Source organism: Stegostoma tigrinum, chromosome 17, assembly GCF_030684315.1.
Source record: "Stegostoma tigrinum isolate sSteTig4 chromosome 17, sSteTig4.hap1, whole genome shotgun sequence".
NCBI classification, from domain to species: domain Eukaryota; kingdom Metazoa; phylum Chordata; class Chondrichthyes; order Orectolobiformes; family Stegostomatidae; genus Stegostoma; species Stegostoma tigrinum.
Window position 1 is genome coordinate 20137971 of NC_081370.1, and position 22886 is coordinate 20160856.

Sequence of the window (22886 nt, forward strand, 5' to 3'; positions counted from 1 at the left end):
CAATCTCCTCCCTGGCTTCCCAGAGGATCCGAGGATAAATCCCATCTGGCCCAGGGGACTTATCTATCTTCACCCTCTAAGATTTCTAATACCTCTTCCTTGTGAACCTCAATCCCACATACTACTTCAGAAATTTTATTTCTAAAGAGACTTCAGCAGCAGAGGAAGCTGTTGATACATGTACACAAATTATTGTGTAATGAAAGCAGCTAATACAATCCTGAGTTTCATAAAACATGTACAAAATACTGATTCAACCTCACCAAGGGACAGGCAATAAATGCTGGCCCAGCTGGCCATGTTGATGTCACGCGAGTGAATTCTTTTTAAAAAGGAGTTATTATGTCTAGTTCTGGACGCCGCACTTCGAGATCTGAAGACAGTAGAGAGGATGCAAAGATTCACAAAACTAGTTCCAGGGATGAGAAATTTTAATTGAATAGACAAAGAGAAAAGTCTCAGTGTCTCCAATTTATGGCGATTGTAAGAAAATTTGATTGAAGTATTCAAAATCATGAGGTGACAAGAATGAGTGTGAGCAAATAAAAGGAGAGAGAGAGAGAGTAAAGGAAAATGCTTCCATTGGAATGATCCAGAAACAGTGGAAAAAGGATTCCAGGTTAAGAAAAAGTACTTCATCTTTCAACTCAACACTACAGCCTTCATGATCTGACATCAAGTTCAACAACATTGGATCAAAACTGTTGCGTTCATCATGTTGTGTAGGTTTTTTTTCTGCTGGATCATTTTTACTAAATTTTTTTTTTATCTTTTCATGCTGCATTCAGATGGCCCTAAGTAATCGTTCCTTCGCCTCCACCGCATCTGCTCCATAGATGAGGCATTCCACTCTTGAACATCCCAGATGTCTTCTTTTTTCAAAAATCACAACTTCCCCTCCACAGTGATCAAAAATGCCCTCGACCGTGCCTCCCGCATTTCCTGCAACTCATCCCTCACACCCTCGATCCACAATAACAACCAAAACAGAATCCCCCTTGTCCTCATGTACCATACCACCAACCTCCAAATCCAACGCATCATCCTCCAACATTTCTGCCATCTTCAATCCGACCCCACCAAAGACATTTTTCCCTCCCCACCCTTCTGCGCTTTCCAGAGGAACCACTCTGTCCATGACTCCTTTGTCCGCTCCACACTCCCCTCCAGCCCCTCCACCTTTCCCTGCACCTGAATCAAGTGCGACACCTGCCCCTGTACCCCCTCCCCCCCCACCCCCACCCCTCACCCTGATCCCAGGCCCTAGGAAGACTGTTCACATCAAACAGATGTTCACCTGCACATCTGTCAATGTGATATACTGTATCCACTGTTCCCGTTGTGGCCTCCTCTCGTCGGGGAAACCAAACAGAGGCTTGGGGACCACTTTGCGGAACACCCAAGCTCAGTTTGCAACCAACAACTACACCTCCCAGTTGCGAACCATTTCAGTTCCCACCCACCGCCCCCACCCCCACTCCTTGGACGACATGTCCATCCTGGGCCTCCTGCATTGCCACAATGACACCAGCTGAAAGATGCAGGAATACCATCTCATATCTCGCTTGGGAACTCTGCAGCCCAAGGGTATCAGTGTGGACTTCACAAGCTTCAAAATCTCCCCTTCCCTGACCACATGCCAAAACCAGTCCAGCTAGTTCCTGCCTCCCTAACCATTCCTCCCACCTCAAGCCCCACCCCATCCCCTACCCACTAACATCATCCCACCGACACCCACCCCCCGACTTGTCCGTCCTCCCTAGACTGACCTATCCCCTCCTAACTCCCCACCTATGTTCACCTTCACTGGTTCCTACCCCGCCTCTTTGACCTGTCTCCTCTCATCCTATCTTCTCCTTTATCCACCTTCTATCCGCCTCCCCCGTCTCCGTATTTATTTCAGAATCCCCTTCCCCTCCCCCATTTCTGAAGAAGGGTCCCGACCCAAAACATCCAGCTTTCCTGCTCTTTCGATGTTGCTTGGCCCGTTGTGTTCATCCAGCCTCACACTTTGTTATCTCAGATTCTCCAGCATCAGCAGTTCCAACTCTCTGCATTTTTGTTCTAACTGGTTTCTCTATTGTTAATTGAATGAACCTCCCAGTTTCAGCACACAAGGTCAATGGCCATTGTCAAGAATTAACTCACCACTTATTTTTTAGTAGTAATTATTGCAGGCATTATTCAATCCAAAGGAAACAATAGAAACTATGCAAGATAAATCATTTTTGCCTGAGACACTAGTCAACAAAGCAATCTGTCAACACATGCTTCATTTAATTTCTTGATGTCTTTGTTATTAGGTAGTGCAAACACAAAGCTACAGTAATAGGTCAGCCATGATTGTGAAATATTGGTGGTGATGAATGCGAAAGTTCATCTTGCAAAACAAAAATCCCATATATGTCATGGCCTTCAGCAAGATGGGGTGGAGATTATGCTTTTGAATATTAGGCATTCTAGTGCATTTAATTCAGGTATTATTAGGCTTTTCAGCAGAAACAGGATCTGCTCCACCATTCAATATGATCACAGTATTTTTTTAATTCATGGGATGAGAGCATCATTGGTAGGCCAATATTTATTGCCCATCCCTAGTTGCCCACGGGCAGTTTAGAGTCAGCCACATTGCTTTCGGTCTGGAGTCACTTGTAGGCCATGCCTGATAAGGATGGCAATCTCCTTTCCCAGAGGAGATTAGTGAACTGGATGGGTTTTTCCTGACAATTGATAGTGGATTCAGGGCCATTAGACTCTTGCGTCCAGATTTTTTTTTTAAAATTGAATTCAAATGCCACCATCTGCTGTGGTAGGATTTGAACCCAGGTCACCAAACTATTACCTGGGTCTCTTTTGTAATAACCCAGCAGTAATTCCATTGCAAGGCCATTGCCTCCTCTGAGCAAACTCAGTCCAATGTTCCCACTTTCTTCCCAAACCCTTTGATCCCTTTATCCCCAAGAACTATAGTGACTCATTCTTGAAAGCATTCAACGTCTTGGCCCCAAACACTTTGTGGCAGAGAACTTCTCAGCCTCACTACTCACTATGTCAAGAAATTCCTCCTCATCTCAATGGCATATCCATAGTCTTACACTGTGACCTCTGGTTCTAGGTTCCCCAGTCATTGGAACCATTCTTTCCGTTTCTACCCTGACAAGTCCTCTTGGAATGCTCTCGGCTTCCATGTGATCCCCCTCATTCTTCTTTATTCAGTGACTATAGTCTTAACTGACTAAGTGCACCTTCAAAAGTCAGTTGTGAAATCCCAGAAATTGGTCTGGTAAACACAATGAATTGAATGGTTTCCTTGTGCGCATTAAGATTCTATGAACCAAAAGTCACAGGCCACTGTAGTTTAGTGGTAAATGCCATTGTAATATTGAAGGTTTCAAGCACACAAAGTATGCATATTTAAACAAAACCCCTGTGCAACTGTGCATCAGCAAATGAAGCATAATAGTACAGCACATCAAGTGGCTTATTTGGCAAAGCATTAAAGTAGTGCTAATTCAGTTGAAAAATCCATTGACAGTATTTGAAGGATGAATGGTGGTCTGGTGAGTGAAGACCATTACATCCAACATTAGTTACACTTAGCAAGTCCATGTTAGCACTTCGGTCTCCTTCAGTGCATTCTTGTCCATCACCATAATCAAAAATTCCCTTTTTTGTCACATGCTTTGCATAAATGCATCTGTTATTCACCTCAACCAATTACTGTGGTAGCAAGATCCATATCCTCTTTCATTCTTTGGGTAAAAGGTTTCTTCTGTAACCTATTTAATTTCTTACTATCTTAAAAGGATGGGTTCAATTTTGCTTGTCCTTCAAACGATAACACGCACCAGGCTTGACTTTATCAGTCCTTTACGAAAAACTGGAAAAACAGTATGGAGTGCCCATTGTTTTCCTGCCATGCCACTCTAACAGGGGCAGGAAAGGTGCAGGTTACTGGTTATTTATGGTTTCCTCTGCTTGCATTCAGAAGGTAGCTTTCCTGACATTAACACCTCTTCTGGACATAGACTTTGTGACTTTACATACCCCATTACCATTTTCTTTGGAAATGCACCACGAAACTTTTCATAATGTCATCTCTTCTATCTTTCACCCCATCACAGATTTCCCGTTTTCTTCTTGCTACTCCCTCCAAACACCAGACTTCTAGTTTCTAAGGTTTGATGAAATTATTTTTACTGAAACGTAAACTCCACTTTTCACAAGAGGCTGCCAGAACTGCTAAGTACTACAAGAATTTTCTTGTGCTCTGGTTGTGGAAATTCAGGTTATGCCAAAAACAAAGTTCAGTAGAAATCATGATGCAAATTTCATTAATTAAAATTCCAGTACATATGAGATTTCAGGCTCATTTCCCAAAATAGACAAAAATCAGCTGTCAAGTTGCCACACCTTTTTTGCAAAATAAAGCAAAGTGAAGTAGGTACAAAAACAGAAGTTGCTGGAAAAGCTCAGCAGGTCTTGCAGCATTTTTGAAGAGTTATCAAAGTTAGTGTTTCAGGTCCAGTGGCCCTTCCTTAGAACTTCTGAGCCTCCACAGTTCCTTTGTTCTTTATTTATAGAGAAGTAGATGTCTTTCTAAACATTTCCAGGCACTGCATTTAAAAATAAATGGAAAATAAACATTGCTAGACTGTGAAAATCAAGACATTGATTATGATGCGTTCAGCAGACATTATGTCCTGGAACTTCCTTGTCTGGATAGGTGTATGTGCACCAAATGATAATATCTGTTTTACCTGTAGTATTTGAGAGCTACTTAGAAAACTGTTCTCGGTTTGGAACAGTTTTCTAGATCTCAAAGATCTCAAAATGGCATTGAATTCTTATCTAATGCCAGCATCATCCCCTATCAAACAAACACTCGCAAAACACGAGAGAGATTTCTTGACCTTCAATTGCTGACTCACCTATGGGGTTTAAACAATGAGGGCACAAAACAAGTAGTAAGCAGGGTTTTTTTTCATATCTTTCCTTCAATACATTATTTATCTCTACATTCATTCTGATTGCTAAATCAGAAACCCTCCGAAGTTAGATGATAGTGTTTCATCCTGCCAAATTTCGAGATGTTTCATTTTTCACCTTGGTTTTTATCTTGGAAATAGAAAAATTAAGTGGAAAAATTAAAAACAACAAATATTAAGTTTAATTTGCCACACATTTTGTCACCTGTATTTGCTAAATAGCCTTTTCCCTAATCGTACATTTCAACATTCATTCATTAACTCAAATTAGAGATTATTTTATTTACGCTAGTAATGCTCAGAGAAGTTTATAATTGAAAGCCTTCATATTTCCCAAGTGCTTGGCCTTCAGCTTAAAGACAGATTCTATATTCAAAACTGTATGACATACATTATTTCATGAGATTTAACTTCATTCAGTTCAATAGAAACGTGCTTCACATTTAAAATGTAATGAAACAACATGTACACATACATTTAATGTTAATGACATAGATGGATAAAAATAACAACACTGTTTTAAAATTAAGAGATATGCCGTGGTTGTAAAACAGGTGAGGTCTGGGATTGCCTATCCTATACTTCCATGAGACATATTCAAAGAATTTGCAGCATTTAGGTTTACAATAAATTGAGCCACAAAGACATGCAAGATCAGTTGACAGAAACAGGGACAAAAAACATGGCAAGATCAGACAAGTTTATACTTCAGTTGCTGATCCTGTTGGGCAAAAAATTAACTCTTCTAACACTTCTGCATCTGTAAAATTCCTCTTTCCTCAAAACTAGCTTACACTGTGGGCCAGTTGACCACACAACAAATAATTGTGATACTGCCACTTCCTCCCTCTTCCGGCAACAACATTCAAAACATTCAACCAGCAGCTGGGTTTGGTTTAGAACTGCTAACTGGTATTTGCTTCTTCTGCCTGGTACAGCAAAAATCCACACGCCTTCTGTATTACAGATTCTTGCCCTCCTTGCTCCACCCTTCATAGTTCCCAGAGATCCTTCATGCTAAATCACCATGTTTGATTTTTAACCAATAAATTTTACACCACAAAATTTTCTGTTGCCGTCTTAAAATTTACCTGGTTATTCAACTGTCAAGGGAGAAAAAAAAAGTCCAATTATTGAGTCATCTGTCCTAATTTTCCGGCACCGAGGCGCTGCTCTGGTCTATATGCAACATCTTGTTTTTTTTTCTCCCCTGATTTAGAAGCAGTTGGACCTTTCACAGATTTAATAACAATATTGTAGCCGTTTCCATTTCTAAACAATTCCTTTTTCTTATCTTGTGAATGCTATTCTTTTGACAGCATGACAGCAAAGCATTATAGATACTTTCTAATCAACCTATTCAAGTATGTTATTATACCCTTCTAGAACAGGTGGTACTTGAACCCAGGCCTCCTGGTTCAGAGACAGTAACATGACCACTGCGCCACAACAGCCAAATACAAGCTTGCTCTTTGTGTTTGCAACATGATTTTTATCTCATTTCTGAAGGATCATCACCCAAATAATTAGCAGTCGTGACAGACCCTCATTACTCAGTAACAAACTGCATTTCTCCAAATACAAATTTTCCAAGCATCTAATAGACCTTGAGAGAAAAAAAACTTGCCTCATTAGATGCTTGTTAATTTTCAGCTCAGGCTCTTTAATGCTGAACAGAGAAGAAAAGGGAAAACAGCAGGGAAATTGGACTAATTGTTAGCTCCTTCAAAGAGATGGCACAAACACAATGAATTGAATGGTTTCCTTGTGCGCATTAAGATTCTATGAACCAAAAGTCACAGGCCACTGTAGTTTAGTGGTAAATGCCATTGTAATATTGAAGGTTTCAAGCACACAAAGTATGCATATTTAAACAAAACCCCTGTGCAACTGTGCATCAGCAAATGAAGCATAATAGTACAGCACATCAAGTGGCTTATTTGGCAAAGCATTAAAGTAGTGCTAATTCAGTTGAAAAATCCATTGACAGTATTTGAAGGATGAATGGTGGTCTGGTGAGTGAAGACCATTACATCCAACATTAGTTACACTTAGCAAGTCCATGTTAGCACTTCGGTCTCCTTCAGTTCATTCTTGTCCATCACCATAATCAAAAATTCCCTTTTTTGTCACATGCTTTGCATAAATGCATCTGTTATTCACCTCAACCAATTACTGTGGTGGCAAGATCCATATCCTCTTTCATTCTTTGGGTAAAAGGTTTCTTCTGTAACCTATTTAATTTCTTACTATCTTAAAAGGATGGGTTCAATTTTGCTTGTCCTTCAAACGATAACACGCACCAGGCTTGACTTTATCAGTCCTTTACGAAAAACTGGAAAAACAGTATGGAGTGCCCATTGTTTTCCTGCCATGCCACTCTAACAGGGGCAGGAAAGGTGCCTAATGGTCTCCTCATGGATGCCAGCTGAGCCAGGAAAAGGCAATTAACTGGCTAAGGCCAGCAGCAGTTGGCCATGTTACCTCATAGGAAGACCACTTTGTTTACACTGATGGTCCCTTACTGCTCTCTTATTGTTTTGTGGGTAGGTGGGGGCTGAACTCCTATCAGAGTACTGTGTAGCCTGTGAATGAGTCCTGGCAGCAATTGGCACAACCCCCCAAGATGGCCCAACAAAAGCTCACTAGGACCTACATGGCCCACCAAACCCACATTGAACTGATGAAGGGGGCAGCTGGTTTTAATGAATTCTTCAGCTTCCAGACATTTTAATCAGCAGCCCGCACTCGTGCAGATGTTGAAGACGCTGAACAGCAAGCAGCTCTTCAATTGGTCAGTACCTCCGAGGAGAGAGAGTGGTTCATCTTCAATAGGACTGCAACTGGAAAGACACACCAAAACGGCAATTAAATACTTGCCTGCCAGAGGTTAATAAAAGAATCATTAGATTACTTTGTTGTTTAGCTTTATTCTGCTAAAATTACTGTATTAATAGTAAATTGTTCATTTTTGTCTAAGCTATAAACCTGCCGGCTAAAATTTGTTATTTGTTTGGAGCAATGGGCAATTTTGAGGGCCAGTTGAATAAGTTAATCTCACCGTGTTGTGAATCCAGTGATAATAAGGCTGATTTGGTTTGGCCTTCTATTCCTAGGTCAGAATAGTGGAGGAACCACAATACAGTTCCAAGTGAGCACAATGTGTGGCTTGGAGGAGATATTTTAAGCTGGCACAGTTCCCATGTATTTGCTGTCGTTGTTTGTCCAGGTAGTAGAGATCAGTTGAAGGAAGCTTGGTGAGTTGCTGCAGTGAGGATCCTTACATAGAATATACACTGCTGTCACTGTCCATCAGTAGTGGAAGGTGTGAATATTTACGCTGGTTGAAAAAGTAACAAATCAAGTGGCTTGGTTTGTCTTGGGTGGTGTTAACCTTCAAGTCTCATTACAGCTGCACTCATCCAGGAAAGTGGGGAGGCACTCCTTCTTGTTGGTTCTATGACCAGCTTCTGCACAACCAGTCTGGCACTTATGTCCTTAAATACTCAGCCAGTTGTAGTTCAATAGTGATGCCACTGAAGCACACTTGATGATGGACATTGAAGTGCCCCCATTCAGAGTACATTGTGTCCTTGTTACCCTCACAACTTCTTCTAAATAATGTTCAGCACATAGAAGCACTGATTTATCAGCTGAGGTTCTTTGACCACCATGAAACAGAGTTCCAGAGGCAATACTGAAGAGTACTAGAGTGACTCTAGCCTGATTGTGTGCACTGTGCCACCACTTTTGATGGGTCTGTCCTGTTGGTGGGACTTGGCCGCTCCGGTGGTGGTGATGGAGAAGTCTGGAACTGTGGCTACAACACATGGTTTGGCAAAGATGTCTGTACAATGAAATAATAACAGAAATTGCTGGAGAAACTGAGCAGATCTGGCAGCAAAGATAGTAGAAATTGCAGATGCTAGAGAATCTGAGATAACAAGGTGTAGAGCTGGATGAACACAGATGCCAAGCAGCAAAGGAGCAGGAAGGCTGATGTTGCGAGTCTGGACCATTCTTCAGAAACCTGAAGAAGAATGGTCCAGACCCGAAACATCATGTGCGCGGCTGGGGCTGCAGAGAGGAAAATAAACACAGCCAGACTCCCTGGAGTGAAGTAAGCTGTCGCTGCTATCCCAGAGATATGTCAGAGTATATCTGAAAAGTGTGTGTGAAACCGGCCAATTTTGGTGTTTATCCACCAACTATGATAACGAGGGTCAGCTCAAGAACATAGGGGAAGGAATTAGGCGGAGGCTTATTTTGCATGCCTTCCTGAAAGTACACTCAAGGCACCAAAAAATGTTGCCTCTGGATTTAATTTACCAGGCTTGCTTCTTGAACTTCCGCTTCTTTCCCTTTATTTTACTACATATTATTTGGTTTTGGTAGTACATTTGAACAAATATGAATGCATGGCATACAACATAGCTGCATTAAACAAAAGCAATACTAATTTTATGGAAACACGTTCTATAATACTGCACAGTGTAATCCATTCAAAGAGTTGTTCACCTGAGGTTGCAGTCTAGAAGGAGACCGGTTCTCTGAATTTCTACTTGGATTCTCCTAATGACTGCTTATAACTTACTGAGAGATCACCAGATTCCTAACAGAAATACACAGTGACTAAAAAGGTCTATTCTCAGTTGAGATAACAAGGTGTACAGCTGGGTGAACACAGCAGGCCAAGCAGCATCAGAGGAGCAGGCAAGCGGACGTTTTAGGCCTACACCCTTCTTCAGAAATTCCTACTATCTCTAATCTCGGTTGTGTTTGTTATTTCTGTGGTAGATTTTGCTTCAAATCTCATTCCACACGAAAACATAAGTAAACATCAAATTAGGAAAGCTGTGTTGTCCCCAACTCTCTTCAAAAGAGATACATAAAACTTAAACAGACAGGGATCTACCCAACTTCAAGGGAGTTGGAACAGTACCTTTAACAAGAATAATGATTACAGCAGTGCATGAGAAAACATCACCTCGATTGTGTGATGGTAATTGAGCGTACTGTTCTACTTTATCATATTCCCAAGAGGAGCAACCTAACTAGTTGTAACATCTGAGGTAATGGTGAAACTTTCTCAGATGTTGGAGGCAACCACACCAAACCACCAAACCAAAAATACACGTCATCTTCAATTAAACCAGCACTGCATGGCTGAGGCGTTTTCTTTGGTTTGACAGTAGAAGAACCCATGTTGAAGCTCATAAGTATTACCAATGATTTAAATTGAAAACCAATCAACATAAATCATAAGATTTTGATATCCTTGCTATTTTTATGAGACCATATTGGATTGAAATAACATTTTAGGATTTGTCTGTAACTATCTTTGAAATAGTTTTTAGAATGGTTTGAATTTCTGCTTTTGAGGCAATAGCCAGGGGCAGCCATTTGTAAGAAACTGGTTCTCTAGACTTGATAACTTGAAGCTACCAAAGGGCTCAGGTTAAGCTGTGTGTTTGTTTGAACTAGAAAAACCTTAAATTACACTGAGTGTGTCACCTTCAAAAAAATAAGTTAAAGGTTTGAACTTCAAAGCTTGAACAGATATTGTGAACCTACCTTTAAACAAGAATGTATTCTGAAAGACGTGGAGACAAGATGGACTGCAGATGCTGGATGCCAGAGTCTGTAGGTACGAGGCTGATGAGAGAGTTATGGAATGAATGGTCCCTGCAGAAAGCAGACAGGGCTGGGGAGGGAAATGTCTCCTTGGTGGTGGGGTCTGATTGTAGGTGGTGCAAACTTTGGAGGATGATGTGTCGGATCCAGAGGTTGATAGGGTGATGCATGACTCCCTTGTCAGCGCTGTGCTCCCCAATTCCTCCACCACAGCAAGTACCTTTCCCTGCAATCACAAGAGGTGTAACACCTGCCCCTACACCTCTCCTCTCAACTCCATCCAAGGCCCGAAACAATCCCTCCAGATCCAGCAGAGATTCACCTGCACTTCATCCAAACTTTTCTATTACATCCGTTGCTCCCGACGTGGTTCCCTCTATATTGGGGGACCCAAACGCAGACTCGGGGACAGGTTCGCAGAGCATCTATGCTCTGCATGCAACAACTAACCTGTCTTTCCAGTGACAGGAAGGTCACTTGTCAATGGAGGAAGCTGGTACAATTACACCAATTAAAAGACATCTGGATGAGTGGATGAGTGTATGAGCCAAATTCGGGCAAATAGGACTAGATTTATTTAGGATATCTGATTAGCATCGGTGAGTTTGACTGAAAGACCCGTTTCCATGCAGTAAAACTCTATGACTTTGTGATGGACAAAGCTCATCTCTATATGGCCAAAATGGATGAGCCTTCTGAGGTAGTACTTTAATACTATTAGATCAGCCCTAGATAATGATCTCAAACTCCTGCATTTGCTCATTGCAATCGTTCACACAGGCTCAAGCCAAATGTAACAGACCAATCTTGAGGCAATCTTTAACTTTACAGTCTAAAGCATGTAGCTAAGGAGAAATATCTTGATCATTGTGTGGATTAAGTAATCTACTGGCATGCACTCAATTGTCTTGCTGGCTAGCTTCAGCCTCACTAAAGTCACATCCTTGGGATTCATTGAAATATTTTATTCCATCACATGTTCTTTTCCACCTCAGTGGGTGTTGCTTGAATCTTATGAATTATGACTAAAACCTGCATACTAGTAACACTGCCACCACTGGGGTATTGGTATCTACTGGACAGAACTTTTCAGAAAGTCAAGATGGTTGGCAGATGGAGTTGAATCTGGATAAATTTGAGGTATTGCATTTTGGTATAACAAACAAGGATACATATTATACAATGAATAGTAGGGCCTTGGGTAGGTTTGTAGAACGGTGGGACCCAGGGGTTCAGGTACATAATTCTTTGAAGTTTGCCCCACATATAGACAGGGTAGTTAAAAAGGCATTTGTCATGCTTGTCTTCATTGCTTTGAGTTGGAAAGTCATGTTGAGCTTGTACAGGGCATTGGAGAGGCCTCTTCTGGTGTACTGTGTCCAGTTTTGGCCATCTAGGAAGAATATTATTAAAGCTGGAGACGGTTCAGAACAGATTTACCAGGATATTGCGAGTGTGGAAGGTTTGAGTTATAAAGAAAGGTTGGATAGGCTGGGGATTTTTTTCACTAGAGCACAGGAGCTTGAGAAAAGTGACCTGATAGAAGCTTATTAAATTATGAGAGATATGGATACAGTCAATAGTAATTGTATTTTCCCTAGGATAGGGGATTTCAAGACTAGGGGGCAAACTTTTAAGGCGAGAGGAGAGAAATGTTAAAAAAGACATGACGGGCATTTTTTTTTAATGTAAAGGGTGGTTTGCATGTGGAATGAACTTCCTGAGGAAATGGCTGAGGTGGATACAATTACAACGTTTAGAAGTCATTTGAATAAGTTCATGAATTGGAATGTTTTGGAAGGATATGGGCCAAGAGCAGGCAGGTGGGACTAGTTTATTGTGGGATTACGTTTGGGGTGGACTGATTAGACCGAAGGGTTGATTTCCACGCTGCATGACTATGACTCTGAATGCACATACTGGCATTGCAATGTGATGCTACCAATTACAGAAATGATGATTCATTTTATGCCAAGAAATGGTTTCTCAAAGGCTGTATCATGGACTACCACTTGCTGGAGTAATCATCATCCACGATGCAGTGGTAATTTGATAGCACTACCTCCCTTGTCAATTTTAGTTTTGTGCATGTGTTAGAACATAGAACATAGAACACTACAGCACAGAACAGGCCCTTCAGCCCACGATGTTGTGCCGACCATTGATCCTCACGTATGCACCCTCAAATTTCTGTGACCATATGCACGTCCAGAAGTCTCTTAAATGACCCCAATGACCTTGCTTCCACAACTGCTGCTGGCAACGCATTCCATTCTCTCACAACTCTCTGTGTAAAGAACCCACCTCTGACATCCCCTCTATACTTTCCTCCAAACAGCTTACAACTATGACCCCTCGTGTTGTCCTGGTTTCTTTTTTCCAGGACATATGATATTCATAAATGTAAAAGATTTTGATTGCTTTAGTACTGGCATGGTGTTAATAACATGAAAAGCTGGGTCATCATCTTAAATTTGCTTCTCACGTCACCAATATGTTTATATATGTGCATCTTAACACATTCCTTGCTGCCAGTGTTGGCAGTTTGATGTACTCTGCTGATTATAGCCATTTTGGTCTCAACTAAATCATGAACATAGTGCTGGTCTGTCACTTTGGCTTCATATTTGCATCCAACCTGAAATAATGCAAATAACTGACCAGAAGATTGTTCCTAAACGTTTTAACTGACCTTTAATTTTTAGAGCTCTTTTCTCAGGATCTATCACTAACAGTAATTTTGTCATTCAAACCAAGAGTAAAACTCTCCTGCACAAATTGGAAATCCTTTATAAAAATAACAGTGGGAATGAGAAATTCAGCATAACTTCATAGTTTCTGGCTATTTTGATTCAAATATTCCATTCATAAAATGAAACATTCCATACACATTCAAAATCTGACTTAGCAACATATTCTATACCCTCAAAATGAAACAGATTGATGCTGTCCCATTCTATGCGTCTCTGTACAGCAAGGATTTAAAATAGTACTTGAATTTAGAGTACACTGATTTTCTTTTAGCTATCTAAAAAGCATTCTAAAGAATGATCACAACTAAACAGTAACTCAACTCTCAGCTTACTAACCAGGCAACCTATAGAATCACTTAAATTAAATATGTACTTTTAAAAAAAAAGGTCAAAAACTCATGATGCGGTTCACATGCACGTTAACATTGTCATGTGGCATTCCTCAATCCATACTATCACCAGGATTTGCAAATTAATTTGCAATGAAACCTCACACCTATTAACAAAATGCAGAGATGAACACAAGAGGACAAGTTAAACATGCATCCATTATTCTCCACAATGATAATTTCAAACTCACCCTGTTCTTTTGACCTTCAAAAAGGTTTTTTTCTTCCTTCTGCAAATCAAAATCAATACATATTATAGTCCCTTAAAAACAAACTGGACAAAACGCATTTTGAAAGGGTAGACAGACGGAGTGATTTTGGGGCTCTGAATTGAGCTCAACTGCCTTCAATCTAGCTGTATATAGTTGCTTCGGTAACATCTCATCTTTCCCATGGATCTTCACCATATTCGCATTAGATGAATTCATCATAGCCTCGCCAAACCATTCAGCATTGATGAATTTGTTTACTCTGATCTTCACATCACTTCAACATATCATTTTGAGCGTCTGGTAAAGGGCTTGAACTCATCCTTTGACCGAGAGGCAGAAATGCCTCCATTGAATGGGGGGGGGGGGGGGGGGGGGTCAACATATCAACAAGCAGCTTCAACGTTGCAGGATGAAAATTGGATACTGCAACTCTTCAAACTTGAACAGATTGATGGGAACCAACTTGTTTCTCTGAAATTAAATAAACACCACCCCAAATACAATCCATTCTTAATGCATTTCAGAACACTGGCATTTTCACAAATGCAGTGACAAATAAATACATAGAGAGAACGGGAGCTCATCCATTCCAATGAAGGCAAGTCTGATCACAAAATATAGTTTCTACAAATAAGATAAATTTACAGAAAAGACTTCCTGCATATTAGGATATTTAATGTAGAACATTTTCAAACACAAAGCATACTATTTGATTCATGAAAGTGTGCTCATTGGTTCTCAAAAGGTGCTATAACAATACTGTAACTGAATAAGGAAGACCCAAGCATGTATTAGCACCTAATGTTAATGAGGTGAACCTCTCAACTTAATGTTCCATTAAAATGCATTTATGATGCAATTTCAAGGATAAGGGGGTGCCTGCAACACAAAGCCAAAGTAGTTTATAGTTAAAAATTGGTCCCATGTTCTCTTTTGAATAGGCGCTAAATAGTACAAACTGTAGCTTCAAGCCTGCTCCGCTATTCAATAAGATCATGGCTAATCAGATTTTAACCTCAACTTTAGATTCTTTCACATCCCTGATAATCTTTCATCCATGGTAATCAAGATTCGACCTATCTCTGCTTTAAAAATAAACATTTGCACTGTCAACATGCATACACAATTATTGAATAGTTTATTGATCTGTTGTATTGAATACAGTAGTGATCTGATTTGCTTAGTGTGGAACAAAGTCGGGACAGTAACTGACTCTAGTAGACAAGTCAATCTTTCACTTTCAATTTCTCCCTTCTTTCCTGAAGCCATGGCATCTTGCCGACATACAATTTGACAAAGCACTTTTCATAAACCCACCTAACTGGCCGTTACTTATGGGTGAGCACAGCAAGTGCCAGGAGGTGACTCACCTTGGGTATCAGAGCAATGGCTGATCTTGTACTTAAATGAGTGTATTTTCCAGTTTGTGAGCTGGCTAACAATAAACAGTCAGCCCTAGCCGATTATTTTCCTCAGTCTAACATTTGGGTACTCTGACCAACATCATTTTGACGGTTTGGGTCACAATATAGTTTTGAATTTAAATTCAGGTTCATTATCAAGTAGACACTGCAATGAAACACTGTTTATTTCAGTGATGATTAACATATTACAGATTTTCCATGAAACAATAGCTGCCTTTATTTTGCCGTTATTCTGGTGATTCCTGGAATATCAACTGCAGTTCTCAGCACAAGTTATTTATTTGTAGACATGTGATGCTGCCTTCAGCATTACCTACTGCATAGGTTGAGTTAAGAATTATATAAGAGGACTAAGCTATTCAGCCCCTCAAGCCTGCTCCATCATTCAGTAAGATCATAGCTGATTTGATAATGGTTTTTGCTTCACTTTCCTGACTACACCATAACTTTTTACTTCCTTGTCAAGCAAAAATCCGTTTAGTTCAGCACAGAATGTATTTAATGATCAGGCTGCCACTGCTCACTGTGAAAATGCATTCCAAACACTAATGATCCTCTCAGAACTGCAATCCCTCATCATTTCCATCTAAATAGGAGACTTCGTATTTCTAACTGTGCCTCTGGTTCCAAATTTTCCACAGGGGTAAATATTGTCTCAGCATCTCAAAGGTCAGTGCCCCACTTGCCTCAAAATTTTACGTTTAATTAACATTCTTCTAAACTCCAATGAACGTATGCATAAACTGCTCAACCTTTAAACACTCAAAAATGCTTCACCCCAGTAATCAGCCAATTGAATTTTCTCTAAACTGTTTCCTATGTAACTATATACTTTTCCTAATTATGATCTAAAATGAATTACTAACTGCAGTCTCAATGATCTGTGCAGTTGTAGAAAACATCCTTACTTGTTATACTCCATTCCCCTTGCAGTGCCATAATTCAGTCTTCATAATTATTGCTGTAACTGCATGCTGATTCCCTATAATTCACATTTGAGGATGTCCAGGTTCCTCTATACCTTAGCATTCTGCAATCTCTTTCCACTTAAATGATGTTCTGCTTTCGTATTCTTCCTGCCAAAGAGGACAACTTCATATTTTTCCTATACTATAGTCATCTGTCAATTTCCTGCCTATTCACTTAACCTATCCATATCCCTCTTATATCCTTAAAATTCGCTTTCATATCGAACCTTTGCATCAACAACAAATTTGGCTTTTTTTCTCCTTATTCATTCACAGAATGAGGGCATCACTAGCTAGACCAGCATTCGTTACCCATCCCAAAATATAATCAGTTCCTCCATCCAAGTCATTGATATAGATTGTGAACAGTTGAAGTCCCAACACTGGTCAATGTAGTGCTCCACTAATTATTGCTCGTCTTCCTGAAAATGATTAATTTATTCTAACTTTTTTTCATCCCTGTCCATGCAAAATATCAATCTCACTCACTAACATCTTAACTTTAAGCATTTTACCTTATCCCTGTAGGCTATCGAATATCTTTTAGAAATCTAAATATAATGTGTGCACTCTCTTCACTAAATCCTCATGGCATCATAATAAATTCAAATACAATTTCCCTTTCACAAAACAACACAGACTCTGTCCGACTGTATGAAATGCTGTGCCCCCACCTCATTAGTATTGGATTGTTAGATAGATGTTCAGCTCACAAGTCTGTAGGTGCCTATTTTCTATTTTCCACCTTTCATGAATAGTGCTGCCACATTTGTGGTTTTCCCACCTTTCCAATGATGTTACCTAGAATGGTGACGAAACGTCTGAAAACTAACCTTCCAGCTCAGCGAGCAAACTCACATCCAGAACCTCAACCTGAGCTACAAATCTTCTCAAAACTCGGTTACATGTAGACTATCGCAGAATCAATACAGTTACAAAGTCTGATTCAAATCCAATTCCAAGTTTGGAGGACTGTATTGAGAAGGTGGGTCAAGCAACTTATATTTCTAAGTTTGACTTAGAAGATACTGGTAGGTACCTTTATGCAAAACAGCCAAGACAATTTTCGCTTTTATAACAAGCTAGAAAGACCCACTGGATATTTCTCCCAGAAATTGAATATTCATCAGAAATATTCCACAATTGAGAAGGAAAACACAAGCTTGGGGTTGGCGATACAACATTTAACAAACTGGGGAGGAAGTGGCTTAATGATAATGTCACTGGCTAGTAATTCAGAACCCCAAATTCATTCTGGGTACATGGTTTCAAATCTCATTGTAACAAGTGGTGAAATTTTGAATTCAATAGAAAATCGTTCAAGTTTATCAGTGGCTCAGTGGTTAGCACTGTTGCCTCACAGCACCAGGGACCTGGGTTCAATTCCACCCTTGGCTAACTGTCTGTGCGGAGTCTGCACATTCTCCCCATGCCTGTGCAGATTTCCTCTAGGTGCTCTGGTTTCCTCCTACAGTCCAAAGATGTGCAGCTGAGGTAGATTGGCCACACTAAATTACCTAACGTTCAGGGACGTGTTGATTAGGTGGGTTATCAGGAGATGGGCCTGGGTGGGATGTTCTGAGGGTCAGTGTGGGCTTGTTGGGTCAAAGGGCCTGTTTCCACACTGTAAAAAATGTTACCAGTACTGCGTCTGAGATAATTATATATGCTGGTCAGAATACATTAAAGCTTTTGGAGAAATTTAAGGACAAAAATTCTAGACTGTTTAGATGAAGCTTATTACTGCAGTCGTTTTATTTGAAAATCATACATGTGACAGGAAGAGAAAATGAAATTACTGATGCATTGTCGCACCTTGGATGAAGAAAGAGAGTGGCATTTGATGGCAGGAGTACACAGACTAAAACAGAATATAGTAGTGAATGCTTGTATGCTTAGAGTCAGTGTAATATACATATAATATATTGGTGTGCTAAGTGTAAAACAAAAGGGTTTTAAAATGAAGCCATTTTTGTAATTGATGGTTTTCTTAAAAGTGGAGTTAACAATGCTGCTACTTTTTTTTTGATTAAGTGGTCATTTCAGCGGAGCTACCAGAGTCCACGGAATTTAACAGTTAATTTAACAATGAATTTAACAATGGAAGGGAGTGCCCAGTTCTCCCAGTTCAGGTTTTTAAGCTGTGGCAGTCCAGAAGTGTTGCAAGCTTCAATAGAGGATTCCTTTGACTTTGTCTGAAATCTCTCCCTCGATGTTGTTCCCAACTGGCTGTAAGAATCTGTGTCTGAATTTATCTTTTTGCCATTTATAGGATGTCACTATATTGATGTCACTATATTGAAACAGTTAATTTGTTAAGTTGCTGTATCGGATTGGCTGCTTTCAAATAGTTAAGTTACACTAAATTCCGCTTCGGTTCATGTTGCAACTGTAGTATTTAAATAAATTCTCTTTTGCTTAAAGTCGAGTGCTTTGACCAATTACATTACATATGGAACACTCGCTTCACATCTACCTTTAAAATAAAGAAAAGTTAGGGTCCAGGCAACCTTCTTAAAATAATGAGGGGGCCTGGTCCATAATACACCTAAAATCATTATTTTCAGATGTACTAGTGAGGACACCCTGAAGAGATGTGTGCATACGCATTGTCAGGGGAAGGATTGAGCAGACGATAAATTTGAGAACAACAGAGCACGATGGGGCAGTGAATTAGAGCACAAATGCTTTGCATAACAAATGATAGCTGCAGATAGAAACCTGTGAAATTTAGACATGCACAAGTTATTTATTCAAGTTTTGCACTTTAGAGGCACCAACAAGAGATTAGGCAGTTTCCACAGGAAAGGGGAAAAAAAGGATTTAAACCTAATTCATCCTGGGACAACTCTCACTAAACAAATTCTAAAACAATAACAGACAACGCTGTCATATTTAATCCTCTGTTGCTGTGTTACAAACAAACCCTGAGAACAGTACAGTACAGGTCTAGGGCCTTCAGCTTACCATGTCTGCACCGACCATGAAGTCATGCTAAACTAATCTGACCTACCTGCACACAGTCTACATTCCTTATTCCCTGCTTGTACATATGTCTGTCTAAATGTCTCAAATGTTGATATCATATCTGCTTCTACCACCTTCCCAGCAGTGCATTTCAGGCACGTATCACCCCATATAAACAAAAATTGCCTTGTAAATCTCCTTTAAACCTTTGCCCTTTCAACTTAAAAACTTATGCTCCTAGTATTGGATATCTTCACTCTGGAAAAAGGACTCCAAAGATCTACTCAATCTTGCTTCTCAATTTTATACACTTCCATCAGATCTTGAAAAGAGTGAGAAAGATAAATGGAAGGAACAATTATTTTTAAAACCTTAGGGACAGAACATAAGATAACAAGAAGCAGATGGACTTGGAGTTGAAATGAAACCAAGGAGTGGAAAAGCAAAGATAATCATACACTGTGACAGTGCTGTGAAAGAATTAAAGATTTAACTCAAAGGTCACACTAACTCTCATGTTAATCCATTAGTTAGATTGGTGTCACATTGCTCTCACCCAAGCTGTGTGTTAAGAATACACTTGTGTGTTTAATTCTGGAGTACGACAGCTAGCTGAGACATTTTAACATTTCATTTACTATTTTAGAAAGCGTTAGACGCGCACACAAATTCAGACAGTTCCGCCATCTGTCTCATAAATACCAATTCCACTCAAACATCATTCTGCAAATTTCTCTCTGGATATTGAATAATCAATCCTTGGAAGCATTTATCTTGGGGAGCCAAATGGCCTTCCTTTATTCCATTCTCTCCCATTCATTGCATGAAGAGATTGATGTGTTAAAGCTTTGTGTAAGTGCAAATACTACTGTTAGCATGCAGGCTGGTAGCATGTTAAATTCTCTATCTCAGAGCCAATTTGAATTGTTATTGCAAGGTCTTTGTACATTCACGTTTTTGCCCTTACCTGGAGAGGCAAGACAATAATATGCAACAGTCTATTAGAATTTCTGACTGCAATGCGTGCTGGAAGGAAATTTTACAACAGCTTATTGTTTGCTGGATACTTGCATAGACAGCGATAATTTCACAGTGAGATCAGGATCAGGGTTTCCAGTGCTGATAATTTTACAGGTGAATAGCACTGTGCAAACTCACACAAAGGCAGCAGAGGGCTATGAACATTTCTGAGTTCTGCCCTCCCCACTACCCCTACAACCACTCATCAAATCATTTCATTATGAATAGTGTAACCTCAGAGAAAGGAGGATAGTAATCACGCTTCACTGTAATATGTTTCCCCAATAAACTTCCAGGAAAATTTCTGAAATCAGATAGTGAACAGCTCTCAAATGAGAAGTTAACTTTGAAAGCATCAACGCCCTGTATGAGTAGTAAATGCAGTTCTGGCTGGCTGTGTGCTGAACTTGTACAGGTTTTACGTGTAGTACAATGCAAAGAATAAAGTAACAATTCAAATCCACAAATTCATATGCAGAATTTCTCATGCCATTGTAAAGTGCTGCTTGAATTAATGATACCTAAAAAGGAGTAAATTAAAATTAGCTGTCAAACTTACTGTATTAGAATAGAAATTACACTTCAAAACTACTTTATTTGCTGTAAATGACTTTTGAAAATCCAGCAATCATGCAAGTTGCTATATAAATGCAAGGCTTCCTTTTAAAAATACCTTGACCATATAGGTCAATTTATTTCAGAAATCAGTTTTTAAAAAATAATTATTTGACATATGTTCAATGTGAACAATAACACCAATACAACTTTTATGAAGAAATCTTTAAAAAATTTAGGACAAAAAATGCCAAACATTACATCTTAAAAGCACTGGATAATCATGAAGGTATCATGTACATGGAGCTTTGTTTATGAATAATTTATATAAAAAAAAAGACAGCAGCATCCACTGATATTTAGCAGAACAAAGGCAAGGTGCAAATTTTTTGAACTCAAAAGGATACACCTTCATTTTAAAACAAGCAATGGAATTGATTTTCCTAAAGGTTAATGAATTTCTCTTCAATAAAATGCAGCAGCATATTTTGTACACCCATTATAAATGGGTACGAATATAATATTATTTTCAGCTTTCATTGGAAAATTTGATATAATAATTCATGCAAACATGTCTTGGTATAGTGTAAAATAATCTACAGACAAATGAATTCTGTCAACACATTTTCCTTTTTTTTGTGTTATGTTTGTCACTACTATAGCTGTGTTGTAATAAGCTTTGCTTTGATCATATCTATGTGTCAATGAACAAATGTCAGATTTGAGTTTTGTGGCTTGTCACATGTATTGTTTTCTGCACTGTTTATCTGATCAGCTACATTATGGTGTTGTCAGCTTTGTCTTAGTGGTAGTAGTCTCACCTTTGAGTCAATCTCATGACTGATCATAATTCATGCGGAAACTGTAGTACAGTACGGATGAAGCATAGCAACTTTGAGGGTACAATTCTTTGAATATTAGAAATTAAACAAAAGGTCTATTCCTCCCTCTCGGTCCATGTAAAAGATTCCATTACATAGATAATACTTCTTCCACCACCATTGCCGAAAGTTATGATTATTTGGCCATTCTGTCCTTATTGTTGTGTGTGAATCCATGTGCAAAACTAACACGTTTCTTACAACACTAGACAGTAGGTTAAGCAGTTGTAATGCATTTTGAGAAGGTAAAGGTAGTACATAAATCCAAGTTATTTCTTCCTCACAAATGTAACTTCTCCCATTTTATGTACCACTGTGCACCAGGTGTTAACAATTTTTAATATGTTGTTATTTAAGAGTAAAATTCTGAAGGAAAACTCTGATATTATTTTACAATTCTGAAAATGCCACGGTTTAGTCAGCTATTGAGAGAAAAAAAATCTAAGTGCTTGAGCAGTTTGGCAGACCATCTGGGATCAAAAGGACGAGGATAAGCAACTGCATCTACTCATTCAGAAAAACTTAAATTAATGGTAAAAGTTTTAAAGAAGAAATCATAATTAAAACAATGTATTTAATGGTAAATTAGGCACTGAAACAGCAAGAGGAAGGAAAAAAATTGGAAGATAACTCATTGAAGGGGATATTAAATGAGGAGAAAAGAAAGGGAAGCAAGTTTATTTTTCTTAAAACATGAAAAAAAATTACTTCTAGTAGTTAACAATCATTTCAAAGTGTGTTCGACTGGCAATAATTAACACATTGCGCAGTTATGAAAGTGCTTAGACGGAGATAGATAAGCCAAACTTTCTAGATACATTTCATAGAATCCCTCAGCATGGAAACAGGCAGTTTGGCCCATCGAGTCCACACCAACCCTCCAAAAAGCATCCCACCCAAAGTCCAATCTCTACCCTGTCCCTGAATTTCCCCATCGTTAACCCAACTAACCTACATATATATCATTACTAAAATGCAAATACAGAAACTTTACATCACTCTATTCATTTTAGTGGGATGCCAGTCAGTTAGGTGCTATTTATGTGACATTAATAGCAAAGCAATACACCAACAAACACAAGTTCTTAATATCTG

At 39.3% G+C, this 22886-nt stretch overlaps 1 protein-coding gene across 2 annotated transcripts in view; it reads right to left on the bottom strand.

Moving 5' to 3' along the window:
- The window catches only part of LOC125459215 (synaptotagmin-7-like), a 637664-nt gene that overhangs the window by 585601 nt on the left and 29177 nt on the right, over positions 1 to 22886 (bottom strand). Inside the window, exon 2 of one of the 2 annotated variants that reach the window (XM_059652015.1) lies at positions 13956 to 13994. The exons of the other annotated variant lie outside the window; for it this stretch is intronic. The gene's annotated coding sequence lies outside the window, so the exon portion shown is untranslated. The remainder of the gene's footprint in view (positions 1 to 13955; positions 13995 to 22886) is intronic. 2 annotated transcript variants of the gene reach the window in all.